This window comes from Rhinichthys klamathensis, unplaced genomic scaffold, assembly GCF_029890125.1.
Source record: "Rhinichthys klamathensis goyatoka isolate OS25496 unplaced genomic scaffold, OSU_Roscu_1.1 h1tg000281l_1, whole genome shotgun sequence".
In the NCBI taxonomy this organism is placed as follows: Eukaryota; Metazoa; Chordata; class Actinopteri; order Cypriniformes; family Leuciscidae; genus Rhinichthys; species Rhinichthys klamathensis.
In genome coordinates this window covers 5,627,358-5,640,934 of record NW_026606800.1, presented here as the reverse complement: position 1 = coordinate 5,640,934, position 13,577 = coordinate 5,627,358, and the positions used below count along the sequence as shown (strand labels likewise).

At 37.6% G+C, this 13,577-nt stretch overlaps 1 protein-coding gene across 2 annotated transcripts in view; it reads right to left on the bottom strand.

Moving 5' to 3' along the window:
- Positions 1 to 346, bottom strand: part of hivep2a (HIVEP zinc finger 2a) — an 80,231-nt gene extending 79,885 nt beyond the window's left edge. For both annotated transcript variants that reach the window (XM_056269466.1, XM_056269468.1), the window contains exon 1: positions 202 to 346. The gene's annotated coding sequence lies outside the window, so the exon portion shown is untranslated. The remainder of the gene's footprint in view (positions 1 to 201) is intronic.
- Positions 347 to 13,577: the final 13,231 nt, after the last annotated feature.

The following is a 13,577-nucleotide window of genomic DNA, read 5'->3' as shown; positions in this document are numbered from 1 at the left end:
TATTTCGCTTTTCGCACCAGCCGAGCAAATTCCTTAGAATATTACGCAATATTCCCTATCTGCAAACCAAGCAAACTGGGTATTCCCCACATGTCCCAATAACCGGAGGAGACCCGTCCGCAAGGCATTTTACTTAATCACGCTTTCAAAAGAATTGTCACTCCCTGACATAGGGTAAGAACAAGGTGTACTAGCACTTACCGGTAAAACGTTTTCAAATCCGCCCACAACATTCCAGAAGAGTGTCAAACGCCACTGTCGCTTCCAGGCTGACACAAAATATCAGTTAAACTCGAATTGTGACACAACTACAATGCTGCAGACGCAGGTGTTGGAGTGCAATGTGGTGCTCTTTGCTTCAGGAAGAGATGAAAGTGAGTTAGTCCGCTTCGGGGGGGGCGGGGGGGGGGGGGGGGGGGTAGACGGGGTTATTCCTAGCGTCGCTTCCCAGAATAGACACGGGAGAGAGGGAGATGTAGAGAGAGAATCTGCGCGCGCGTGTGTCAGTGTGATTGTGACGTCATCGGATCCCCCAGCGCGCGTCCCCGTGAAGCTGCAGGGGGGGAGGGAGGGGGGAGTGGGGTTGACCGAGACTACCCGCCCGGCCTCTTTCCTTGTCTTGATTGGAGAGGGGAACTCCCTTGGTGAAATTTCTCCAGAACGAGCTCCTCTGACTCCAAACCGCGACAGATGTCTTGTGTTCCTGCAGTTTGATGCATCAGGGCACGGCGAGAACGCGCAGGGACATTATTAGGTCTACTTGAATTGCTCAATATTTCAGTTTGAAATGCCCTTTCATAATGTAAGTGGAGTTGCTATTAAATTACAGATTTATATTTATTTATCTACCAAGACGTATATGTTATCATCTATGAACTATTGCACAAGACGTGCCTTATTTCAACATCAAATTTCACAGTGACCTGTTTAACCTGCCTCCATGAAACATGTTAAAGGGGAAAAAACTGTAAGTGGTAAATGAGACTCGGTTGTCTGCATCAATGACTGTTTACATGCAGAATATTCTGCAAATAATGAGAATTTGGTCATATTTTGCAATAGCTTATGTAAGTCAAATAGTCAAGTCAAGTCAAATATATTTATATGGCGCTTTTCACAATACAGATTGAGCAAACACGTGTATGTGGGGGGCCCACATGGGTTACACATGGGCTACGTGGGTACAGAGTGGGCATGGGCTCAAAATGGGCATCTTATCTGGGGCCCACTTGGGTCAACTAAGTAGGTCCAACATGGGCAAACCCAGGTGGGCTCCCCATATGGGACCTAGTTGGTTCACTAATGGGAAATTGAGTACATGGGTTAAAAATGGGCTACAAGGGGACTAATTCAGTTTACCAAGACAAGTGCAAAAAGTCAATCCCAAAGATTGATTACACTGCACCTTTGAAAAAGAAAGTATTGTTGTTTTGACACTTTAACATGTGACTTTAATCTATTAAAAATCTATAAATGCCAACACAATTGCAATTGTACCCAATTTTTGCAAATTAAAACGACCAAGAAACTTCGGATACAGAGAAAAAAAGAAAAGAAAAAAAAAAGACTTGAAAGTGTACAAATCTTTGGCAGGATGGATCTCGCGAGATTTCATTCAGCAATTCCCATCCCCCACTCCACGCCCTGAACCGCGCGGGCGCCATTGCACTCTCACTCATTCTGCTGTAATTTTCGGGAGGAGATTCTTGCTGTATTCAAGGTAAGAACTACAATCTTTTAAAAACTGAAATGTTAATTAAAATACATTGTTTTCAAAACATAATGTTAACCAAAAGCTTATTGTCACGTTAGAATTTCAGTTAGAATTTCGAGTTCCCTCAGATCGCGCCATTTTCCCTTATTTCTGGCGCTCTGCACGCTATTATAGCAAGTAATATTCTTAGTTTCTTATAATTGTTAAAGGTCAACTCTCCCAAAAAATGCAACCTAGGGCCTTTTTGTGAATCTACCCGAGGCAGACCTTTGTTTAAAAGCATAATTATGATGGAAACGCCAGTATTAAGATTGACCGTATTTTAGCTGTTGTTGTTTCCGGCCGCCGGTTTCTTGTCAGTCAAAAATAGTCGAAAAAATACTATTTGAACTGTGTATTATAACAAGTTGATTGGAGTTGAGACTCCAGCATAAAAATTGTACCACTGTTTTACAATATAAATCCCACAATGGCAGCAGTTTCTTAATTTTTATAAGATGTGCACATTAAACACCCAAAATGAAAGCAGGACTTATTAATATTTCGAATTTAATTAACGTTACCCGACAAGCCTGTTTAATCTGTCTGCTACCGTCTATATTGTGATCACAGAACAGCGTCATACAGCGACCATTTTAGCTTTTATTCTAAAAGTGTGCACATTCAATTAAATATATAGGCTACATTCTTGATGTTTAATTTTAAATAAATCTTTAATAAATGTCTATTTTGTCACAGACAAAATAGCCGGCGGGCCCATTTGCCATTGCATGTTTAAAACAATAATATCTTAGTAAAAACCTAAAGTAATATTGCCAAACTATATATCATTTGAAAGCTTAAAATCTCTAGTTTTCATATTTGGTGGCTGTTATCTAAAATATATTACAGAGGAGCAGAAATTTATCAATTTGCAACAAGAATATTTCATATTCATTAGGAGTATTTAGGCCTTTATTTTGAAATAACAATAAACATGAAAAATCATGAAAGATTGGTAGAAACCTCAGTTTGTTTTCATGCCATGAGTTCAAAAGATAACACCAATTCCATTTTATGAGAAAAAAAGGTCTGAAAATGTTTTAAATATAAAGAAAAATTTATGGATTCTCGATTTGTAATGCGGCTGCGAGCTATAACGCTATAACGTAGTCTTTATGCATTTATTAGAGGTTTAATTCAAATCAAATACTGCCAAACCACCCCTACTACTTCTGAATAGGATGTCTACTTCATAAATTGTATGAAAATTATGGAAATACATGGTTCAGATCACTCAAAACATATGAAAATGGAGGCGCCCTTATATGGGCAGTAATGGATTCTGGTGTTCACCTAGTGAAAAAGTTGGGTACTGCGCCCGAATAAAATCTTACTGAAAGCTCATTTTTTGAGATATCAACCTAAAATTTGGAATACAACTTGTTCAGATATTTGACTTTATTTTTCTTGCAGTTTTAGAGTAAAATATATTTTGTAATATATATATTTTATATAAAATATTAATCATTATATTTTTACATTACACAATTTCATAAACTCAAACTTATATAACTTTTTTTCTGTTTCATTTTTTACAATTTCTGGACTTCTACAATAATCTGGAAAATGTCTTCTTTAAAACAAGACCAGCCGTAGGTCTATATTCCAAAGCATTCCTGAATTACAACCATTTAAGTTTGGATAGTGATTTTTATGTCTATGCAAAAAAAAGGGGGGTGCCAGTTAACAGGTTAACACCATCTCGGCAACCCTTTGGATTCCTGTGCTATTTTTTCCTTTCTTTATTTAGTGCTAATTCAAAAACAACTGCACAAAAGATACCCAATATAGTTACACTTTAGAATACTGTTTCAAATAATTAGTAATTCCTTTTGATGGATTTGGTAACACACATGTACAGTATTTTAAACGTTTACAGGGGTAAGTCGTGATTTTATTGCCTTCTGAATCCATAATGTCAGTGTATTGTATTGTATGTATTGTGTATCTATCTAGTGTATGACTCGATACACAATACACATAGATTACTACTTCTGATGTAAAATAGCCATCGATTAACCTATGGCTGCACGATTTGGGAGGAAATGTAATTGTGATTATTCAGGTTAATTTTTTTGTGTTGTCTCCCCCATAATGATAATCTTGTTTTTCCTTAGGTTGGCATGGTGGACTCACTCTCGCTGTTATCCAAGGTAAATTATCAACACTATCACCCCTTAAATGTGTTTTATTTAACTAAATACATCATAATCAGCTAAAAAGCATGCGCAGGTCACTTTACTTCCTGAACAAGTGCGTAGCCGAGTCCGTGTTGCTTTCACATTCACGCGAACCGCAGCACGGATCAAGTGCAACCGAACTCAGAGCGCCTCCTCCAGGCAGTCTCGGGTTCGGTACCCCAGTGCGCACCCGGGTCCGCATGACAGCGTTCACATTAGCGATTTTTCATGCAAACAGTGCTCCGTTCCGAACTAAACTGCCAGTGTGAAAGCACCCTAGACTTTTCAAGTAAGCCAACTGAAGTAGCCTACTGTACACGTTAGCGCCTATTTGTTTACGCTAGGAATTCGCAGGCTAAGTGACTGAGGGTGCTTTCACACTGGCAGTTTAGTTCGGTAACTAACTAACATTAGCCCAGTGCATAACAACAATCGTTGATTGCTGAACAGAAATCGTGTCAGATGTGGAGTGAAAAATGTCAAGGTGGAGATAACTGCTTTGCTGCAAGGGCTCAAATATGGAATTTAATCTCACTCTAATGCTCTTTTATGTATTTTTCAGGAGGCTTGAAAAAAAATGCCCTTACAAACCAAATTGCCAGAAGAGACGCAGAAAAGGCAGTGTCAAAGTGGCTAATCGGTGCCAGGGACTGGGGAAGAAAGCGTACTGCGAGGGCACATGGTGGAGAGCAAGATGGGTAAAAGTCTTAAGATATGCTTGTTTTTATATGGAAATACAAACTTTAAAAAGACAAGAATGATTGTAGCCAAAAGATATTGAATCAGGGGTTTTCAAACTTGTCCTGGGAAACCTCAGCACTGCACACCCACTTCAGATCTAGCAGTTTCTACTAATGAGCTAATGTGATGAATCAGGTGTATTAGATGTGGGAGACATACAAAGTCTGCATCCGAAAACTTAGGCAGCTGACTCATTGCCTTGCTGCCTTATCAGGCAATGTCTTAGCAGGCAGCGTTTACACACTAAGGTGCCTCACAAAACTGATTTTAGACAGACGTATGAGGCAGCATAATGGTTTAACAACAAAGTGAACATTTAATGACTTGAATATTGAAATTACTTCAAAAGAGGTAAAAATGGGTCAAAATGTACATTTTGTGCATTCAATATGTGCAGATGGTGTTCCAGGACAGGTTTGCAAACCCCCTTATCTTGATAAACTTGATGTGGGGCACCAAAAGGCTAACCTGACACATCTGTTTGAACTGTGAAAAGGAATTAAAAAAAGTGGCATAATGGTTGATTCATTCATTTATTTTCTCTTTTCAAAGGACCGTTGGGAGAGCGACGACAGAGGAGTGAGAAGCTGTTTTGGAAATTGTCAGGAGCTTTAACTTTTTTTATAGTTAACATTTTGATACTTGTGTTTTATAAAGTTGTAAATGTGCAATGTTCTAATAGTCATGTTAAAATTGTTATTATAACTTGCTTAATAAAGTAAAGCATGAACTACTGCTTCTGTTCATTGAATACCTTTAACATTTTAGTGTAGTTTAGTGGATTACATGTAATGTTTGTATTTAGGGGTTTACTGTAAAATAAGGTAACCCAAACAAATATAGTAGCCCATATATATACCTGTTGTGGCCCATAAGAGCCCTAGATAAGACCTATCTGGGTCCCATCATCAACCCATGTGGGCAGACTCCTGTAGGCCCTAAATGGGAGCTACCTAGGTTACCCATATGGGCCCGATATGGAGCCCATCAAGATCCCATCATCAACCCATCTGGGCTAACCCAGGGTTCCCGCGGATCCTTAAAAAGTCTTAAAAAGTCTTAAATTAGATTTTTAAAATATAAGGCCATAAAAAGTCTTATAAAGTCTTATTTTTACTTATGAAAGGTCTTAAATTTTAGATGACACTTTGACTTAGACATATCTAAAAGATTTCCAAATTAAAACTATCTAATTAGCGTACGTATTTTTATTTCTTTATTATTCTTTCTTTGTGGATTTGCTAGTTCACGTGACATTTCGCGTCACTCGCGAGTCGCGGCAGCATAACTGTCTCCTGCACGCGAGAGGAGAGAAGGAGAAGAAAGGTCGTAAATGTCAGTTCAGTTGTAAGTTCATTCTTTATGTGCGTATGGTGTGCGATGTGTATTGTCTTTTATGATATTAATCATTGTTTTAACGATGTACGAGGCACTGCGAGCTGACATCGCATTTGTCTCTCGTGCTTTCACTGCGTGATGTGTGCAGTGTAACTGTTATGTCCCCAAATTAGTTTTTGTCTTATATTTATATCATATTATGTTCTTATATTAGAATATCACATCAGAAAGAGTGCCGTTTTCCCATGCACAATTCCAAGTGTGATATTTATGTTGTACAACAGTAAAATTAACAATAAGTTAACATTGAGTTACTTTTTAGACACAATATTGTCAATATTGTTTGTTTTCCCTTTATTTCGCCGACTATAATTTCAAAATGAAACCGTAGCCTCAATGCAACACAGCGATGATTTCTTGAATCTTGACTGATATCCGCGTTTTGAACGAATCACTTGCTTCTTTCCCGAATGAATCAGCCGTTTGAACGAATCGGTTGAATGAATGACTCCCTCAACTCACTTATTAAGACAGTGATTTGCCGCTGCGGTTTCATATTTAAAGTGCCCTTTAAATAAAATGTTAAAATTAGAAATCATTTCATATTTAAATATTGAATATTGATTTAAAAATATATATCTCATAGCTTTATTTATGCAGTTGTAAATGGAGTGTAAATATATTAATGCCACTTCTGATGCTGCTTCTGTCACCTCTGCACTGCAAAGATGGATTTTGATTGAATGATCTAATTTGACTGGTAACAGTGGTACTGTATGATTATTATATAATTAAGTATTATTGTATAATTACTGTATAATTTAATTTGAATGATAGTATTTGACATTAAAGGTGATGCATAACTCTAAATAAGTTTAGAAAAAATGTCCATATATAGGTGAAAATGCCCCTGAAAAAATCAATTTAAGGTGGCAAATATTGCCCCTTAATTAAAATATTAATTTCTGTCACTGCTGTGAACTGACCACTGCATAGAATATGAAAAATATGAATATCTTCGTGAGTCAGCTGTCAACAACAGACCTAAACCAGCCATGGCACCAGCACAAAAACACAATCAGTAAAATATCATCTAATTATTATCAACAAAACGTTGAAAATATCAAGATATTTTTTTATCAATACTGCACAGCCCTAATGTATGGTATTAATTTTGATTTCTTCAGGTCTTAAAAAGGTCTTAAAAAGCCTTAAATTTGACTTTCAAAAGTGTGCAGGAACCCTGACATGTGGGGCCTCCATGGAAACTGAGGACAAAATTACCTGGGTCCCAGTTGGGTAGCCCAGGTGGGCCCCAGATATCAGCCCAAGTACAACCCCTTTGGGCCCCACATGGGTGGGTTGGCTGGGAAAGCTGCTTCACAGTATCAATCAAAACAACTTAACAGTGTTTGTTTATTACTGGAAAAAGACATCCAAGTTTGGTAGAGCTGATCAGTGGTATGATGGGTCATTTCATTTGAAAGCAGTGGTGGAATGTAACCAAGTACAAATACTTCTTTACTTAAGTACATTTTTCACGTATCTGTACTTTACTTAAGTAGAATAAATAGTGCATACTTTTTACTTTTACTTCGTTAAATTTTGCAGCAATTATTATACTTTTTACTCCACTACATTTCAACGTTCTGTTACATTTTCGTTACATTTTCTGATCAGTTTTTCCCCTGCCAAAACGTCATCCTGACCTTCCGTTCGTCGCACGTTTGTCTCACCAAAGTTTGGTTGCCATAGATATATATATCAACCAGTATATTTTTTACAGTCTATGATATCAACCCGGTCACACTAAATGCGTCTCTATAGCACGCAGTGTGTTTATCGTGCAATTTATACGCGAAAATTAGTTTTTTACGTGCATAGGATACGCATGGGTAGGTTTAGAAGTGGTGTTGGGTGCGTGTGAATGATAAATTTGGTTAGGATTAGTATATTATAGGCTACATTTAAAATCAGGTACTTTTTACTTAAGTATGGTTGTCATTGTGGTACTTCTACTTTTACTAAAGTAAATATGTCTGTGGTTATTTGTACTTTTAATAAGTAGGCCTACTCCACCACTGACTGTAAGTGTCAAGTACGTGTCATTTGATTGCCATACTTTAAATCAATATCGAAATCTGAGTACAGCTGGCATAGGCTATACCTATACTAATTGTTAATTTTAGATCATGAAAACACCTTAATGTCCAAACAAAGTGCATGGTAGAAAGAAAGACATTTGATAAACATTAAAACAAACGTCATGGCCATCACACATTTTGTTAATGTTAAGGAAGAAAAAAATACAGAATATTCTAATAGCTATTAATGAGAATTTGTTCATGTTTTGATTATATAAGTGTTATGTAAATGCATTAATCTGATTGCCATAATTTAGAGGACAAAATTTCACTTTCTCAAAATCTGAGTAGCTGGCATATCCCTTTATCAATAATTAATTTTGGGTCATGGAAACACTTTACTTACCCTCAAAACCTGTATGTATTTCTTTCTTCTGCTGAACACAAAAGAAGATGTTTTGAAAACTGCCAGTAACCAAACAGTTGGTGGGCCCCATATTTTTTCCATACTATGGAAGTCAATTGGGACCATCAACTGTTTGGTTACCAACATTCTGCAAAATAACGTATTTTGTGTTGAACAGAAGAAAGAAACTCATTCAGGTTTGGAACAACTTGAGGGTGAGTAAATGATGACAGAATTTTCATATTTGGGTGAACAACCCCTTTAATATCCAAACAACGGTAATTCTGGGTAGTAGACGTTTTAGAGAAAGGCGGTGCTTCAACATTTTGTAAAAATTAAAGGAAACGTCATAGCCATCACAAATTTCGGTGTTATTGTTAAAGACACAATTGAGAATACATTAATTGCTGTCCTATATTACTTGAATGCAGCACAACTTACAGTCTTTTTCTGAGTAAAGTCTTAACCAGAATTGGAAAATTATATACATGGTCATTGTTCACGTGTATGTAGGTCTTCTTTGGCCCTAAATAAACATGGATTATTAAAGTAAACTGGGATGATTTCTTAGTTATTCAAGGACCTGTGGCTGTTCAATTCGTGTGTGAAATCAGCTTTTGCCTATATTGTAGGGAGGACCAAATGTCATCATAAGGACCATAAAAATCTGAAGTCATCTATATTGTGGGAAGCCAAAATGCAGGAAGACTTGTTTGAGGCTTGAGTTTAGGGGTAGGATATAGAAAATAGCATTAGCTCCTTATAAAGTCACTAGAAATAAAGGGAAACTCCTGTTTGTGATATTAAACATGTGTATTGTCTTGTCAGGAGCGGTGCATCTGTTCTGTATTTTGTTAAATGGATTACTGGCTAGGTTAGAGTGGCTTGGCTTATGTTTCCTTTAAGAAGCTTGTGATCACATCAGCTGTGACCTGGAGTTCCCATCACAATGGCAAAAGGGATCTCCTCTGTAATCCTCAGCAAGGGCATCCCCAAAGAAGCACTGGCATCTGAGTCACTCAAGCATAATTGACAGCGCACAGACACAAATCAGAGTTGCCGGACAAGCTTAGACATCACAGTCAATGGCGCATTCCCACAGGAAATGAAGTGTAAATGGAAATGTCTGTGCTTGACACAGAGGGCATGTTTCATCAACATTTATCAAGTCATCTTGTTGCACTGGTTGGCGTTTGCTTCTCGTGAGCGGCTGTGCAGGTGTCTGCATTCAGTGTGCAGAGTCATTTGCTCAAGGACACCAAGGGTGTTCCCAGCAGCACAGAGCTGTTCTCAGTTAATTATCGGTGGACCGGATAAAAACACTGCTCCGTGCTATTATAAGCGTATGAATGTGTCATGAATCACAATGCACTCTTGTTTCCCAGAAGTGATCACCACTCCTAGAAGCAAAACATATATCTTATGACTGAATATATTTATCCTTCTCTGCATCCTCAAATACAGAAGTCGTAGCTTTTGTTTACAAGCAAGGGAATGAAGGGAGGGCCTTGTACGTATATCTGTATGTGCTGTTGTGCCACAGATCTTTGTTTGTGAATGTGTGCGTGTGTGTGTGTGTGTGTGTGTGTGTGTGTGTGTATGTGTGTGTGTGTGTGTATGTGTGTATTACTTTGTCTCTTTCATTTTCCAGATTTGCACTAAGAGCAGGTTTCAACGTAGGTTTAAGGCTTCAGTGTTATAGTTTAGATCAATGTTAACAGTTGGGCAATAAAAAATAAAATAGTCAAAAAAAGACCATAGATATATTTTGGGGTCAGTATATTATATTCTGCAGGGGTCCATTAAATTGATCAAAAGTGACAGTAAAAGCATTTTTTACAAAAGATTTATATTTCAAATAAATGCTGTTCTTTTGAACTTTCAATTCATATGAAAATGTATTATGGTTTCCACAACAACATTAAAAGGGACCTATTATGCAAAATGAGTGACCAAAGTACCAAAAGTTCCTTGGTTGTCCGCCATGTTTATCGCCTTGCTAGAGCATTTAACAGCAACATTCAAGTATGAAATATATTTTTGTTATTCTAGTTATTCAATCAAGAGCAGTGAGAGATTTTCTGTTTTTCTTTTGTTGTTTAACTCATATTATCAGCATATTTTGCGTTCACTTTAATACACAGATCTAATATACACATGCACTTTCTTTCCCTGCTGTTTACGTTCACAGACAGAACTGACTGTCTTTAAAGTGAACATTGAGTGTTTTTGAAATAACCGGCAACGCTTCCTTTTAGAGTCTTGTTACCCATGTACATACTATGTACTTATTATAGTAATTACAATTACTGGGTAATAACTAGGTACTAACCCTGAACCTACCCCTAAACCTACCCCTAACCCATACTTACCTTATATTAGCCAGTACTTTCTAGGTAAGTACACTATAAGTACACGTAAGTACTGTACTGTAAAAGGAACCATTACCAAATAACCTTGTGTGTATTTGACTGTTTTTAGCGCATGCAATAAAACATGAAAGAGAACTTTGTTTAACGGCCGTTTCACACCGCAAGCTTGAGCTTATGAATAATCATATTGTCACTGCACCTGCATACTCGCTAGATTATTTACACTGGTAGCTTTTGTTCAGCGTCACAGAAGCAACTCTAAAGCAACATATACAGGGGAGTTTTTTTTACAAAGACAATTATAAATTTGTTTTTAGAAGTTGGTAATTTAAAAACTTAAAAGTCTTGACATTTTTTAACATGGGGAGGTGTACAACACTCGCATGTAAATGGTAAACAACAAACAAAAAAATCCTCGTGTCATCCACTGCTGCACACAAATGAGGTCAGCTTTGTGTTTACGTCATCTGCCGCGTGCACATGCTTACAAGACAGAAAATTTGGCGGGGAAAAAAATCGTGTTTGATTTGGGTAGTGCCTATATCTGTCGGTGTAAACTAAAAGAAGGTTTATATATCATATTTTCTGGTTTACTTAAGTTTTTATAATACGCCATACTTTCACCCAAAGTGAATACTTAAAAACAAGTTTAAATGTGTAAATCTTATATAAATATTTTTGATTCTTCATTTTCTTTTCTAAAGTCCAGTTCTTGTTAAAACACACTATGCTTATTCTGTGCATTTTGAGCACTTTTTGTGTGAAATCATGTTTAGTTTGTCCATCAAAAGTGTGCTTTCACTTTAATCGAGCATGAGCAGCGCATCAAAAATAGACTCAGCACCGAAACCCCCGCTTCACTGCTGCTCACCCGATGTAATGCTTGACGCTCCAGAGTTGCTCCTGCTCCCAGTGTAAATGCATATGTAGGTAATGCACTTATTGGTTAACATACACACCAAAAAGATACACGCTGCTCATGTGCCGTTCACTTGACAACAGCCTGCGCCGTCTGACAGCCAGCTTTCTGTGCGCGTGCTTCAGTTGTGTGTGCTCAGAAAACCATATATCAGAAGTTTAAACTGATATGGCTTTAAAACGCATGCAAATAATAACTTTCATTATGACAAAGAACTGCAATGTCACGTGAGCGTGACTGCAATATGATAATCAAAACCAAACAGATGTGTTGTTAGTTTTTGAAAGAGTATTTGCTGTAAAGGTTCCGCCCTCTTCTGGAAAGCAGGGTTGCTCATTTGCATTTAAAGATACATGCACGAAGACAGGCTTTTTTGCTTCAACTTAATGGCACAACAACATGGTATGATAAATTATCTGTGGGGTATTTACAGACACATTCTGGGGTTAACTGAGGGTGTATTCACACCTGCCTTGTTTGGTTCGATTGAATCGAACTCTAGTTCGTTTCCCCCCTTGGTGCGGACCTTTTGGGCAGGTGTGAATACAGCAATCGAACTCGGGTGCGGACCAAACAACCGAACCGAGACCCAGCTGAAGAGGTGGTCTCGGTACGGTTCCAAACGAACTCTGGTACGGTTCTTTTACGGTGTGAACATGAACCGACCCAATTGCAAGAAAGCACTGTGCCTTTGAGTTAACAGGCTTCCGTAGTCGGAGTTGCGTCATGGGAAAGTGATCTGTTGTAGCCTACTACATTTGATAAAATGAGTCGTGGTTTGACCTGGAGCTTCGAAGAGACGAGCTGCCTTATTAACATTTGGGCAGATGCCCATGTAGCACAGCTGCCCATGTAGCATAACACAAAATTAGTAAAAGAACAAATATTGCAGTACGAAATATCTCCATGCTGAGCCTTTTTTTTGCACTTCCTGATTTCCCTACTCGAGAATCCTTGTCCAATGAATGGACGACCTTAGCATACGTGTGGTTTTGTTTACAAATGTTGGTTCACTTGCAAAAAGAGCAGTGTGAAAGCCAACCGTACCAAAAAAAAAAAAAAAAAAACATTTGATTTGGTCCGGACCAAAGCAAGTGAACTATCGGACTTTCCTGGTGTGGATACACCCTGAGACTTAAAAAAAAAAGGCATAATAGGTCCCCTTTAAGCAACTGGTTTCAACATTGATGATAGCTATTTAAGCACCAAATCAGCATGTTTAAATGAAGGATCATGTGATACTGAAGACTGGAGAAATGGCTGCTGTAAATTCAGTTTTGCTATCAGAGGATTAAATTACATTTTAAAATATATAATAATATAAGTTAAATTGTAATAATATTTAATGTAATGTATTTTTGATCAAATAAATGCAGCATAAGAGACTTCTTTCAAAAACTTCTTTCTGTCTTTGTGTTTTGTCTTATAGAACTATTCCTTTCTGAAATAAAGCAGATCTGAAATATTTAGCATAAAAATAGCTCATCTAAAGCCACATTCTTTGTAATCAAGATTTCAAAACAACCAGACAGTGGTGAACTTCCTCATGCTTTCTTAAAGACACACAGTCTCACTTCAATAATCTGAGAGATGTCACGTACACATTCTCGCCTATATATGACACAGAGGAATATAGCCCAAGGCTGAATCTGTTTCTCCAGTATAAATGGTGTAATATTCCTTCGACAGCACAGCAGAGCTTACACACAGAGATCTGCCTCTCCCTTTTCCACTCCTAGTTTTACCCCCGGTAATCTGCAACTATTGTGCGGCTTTCACAT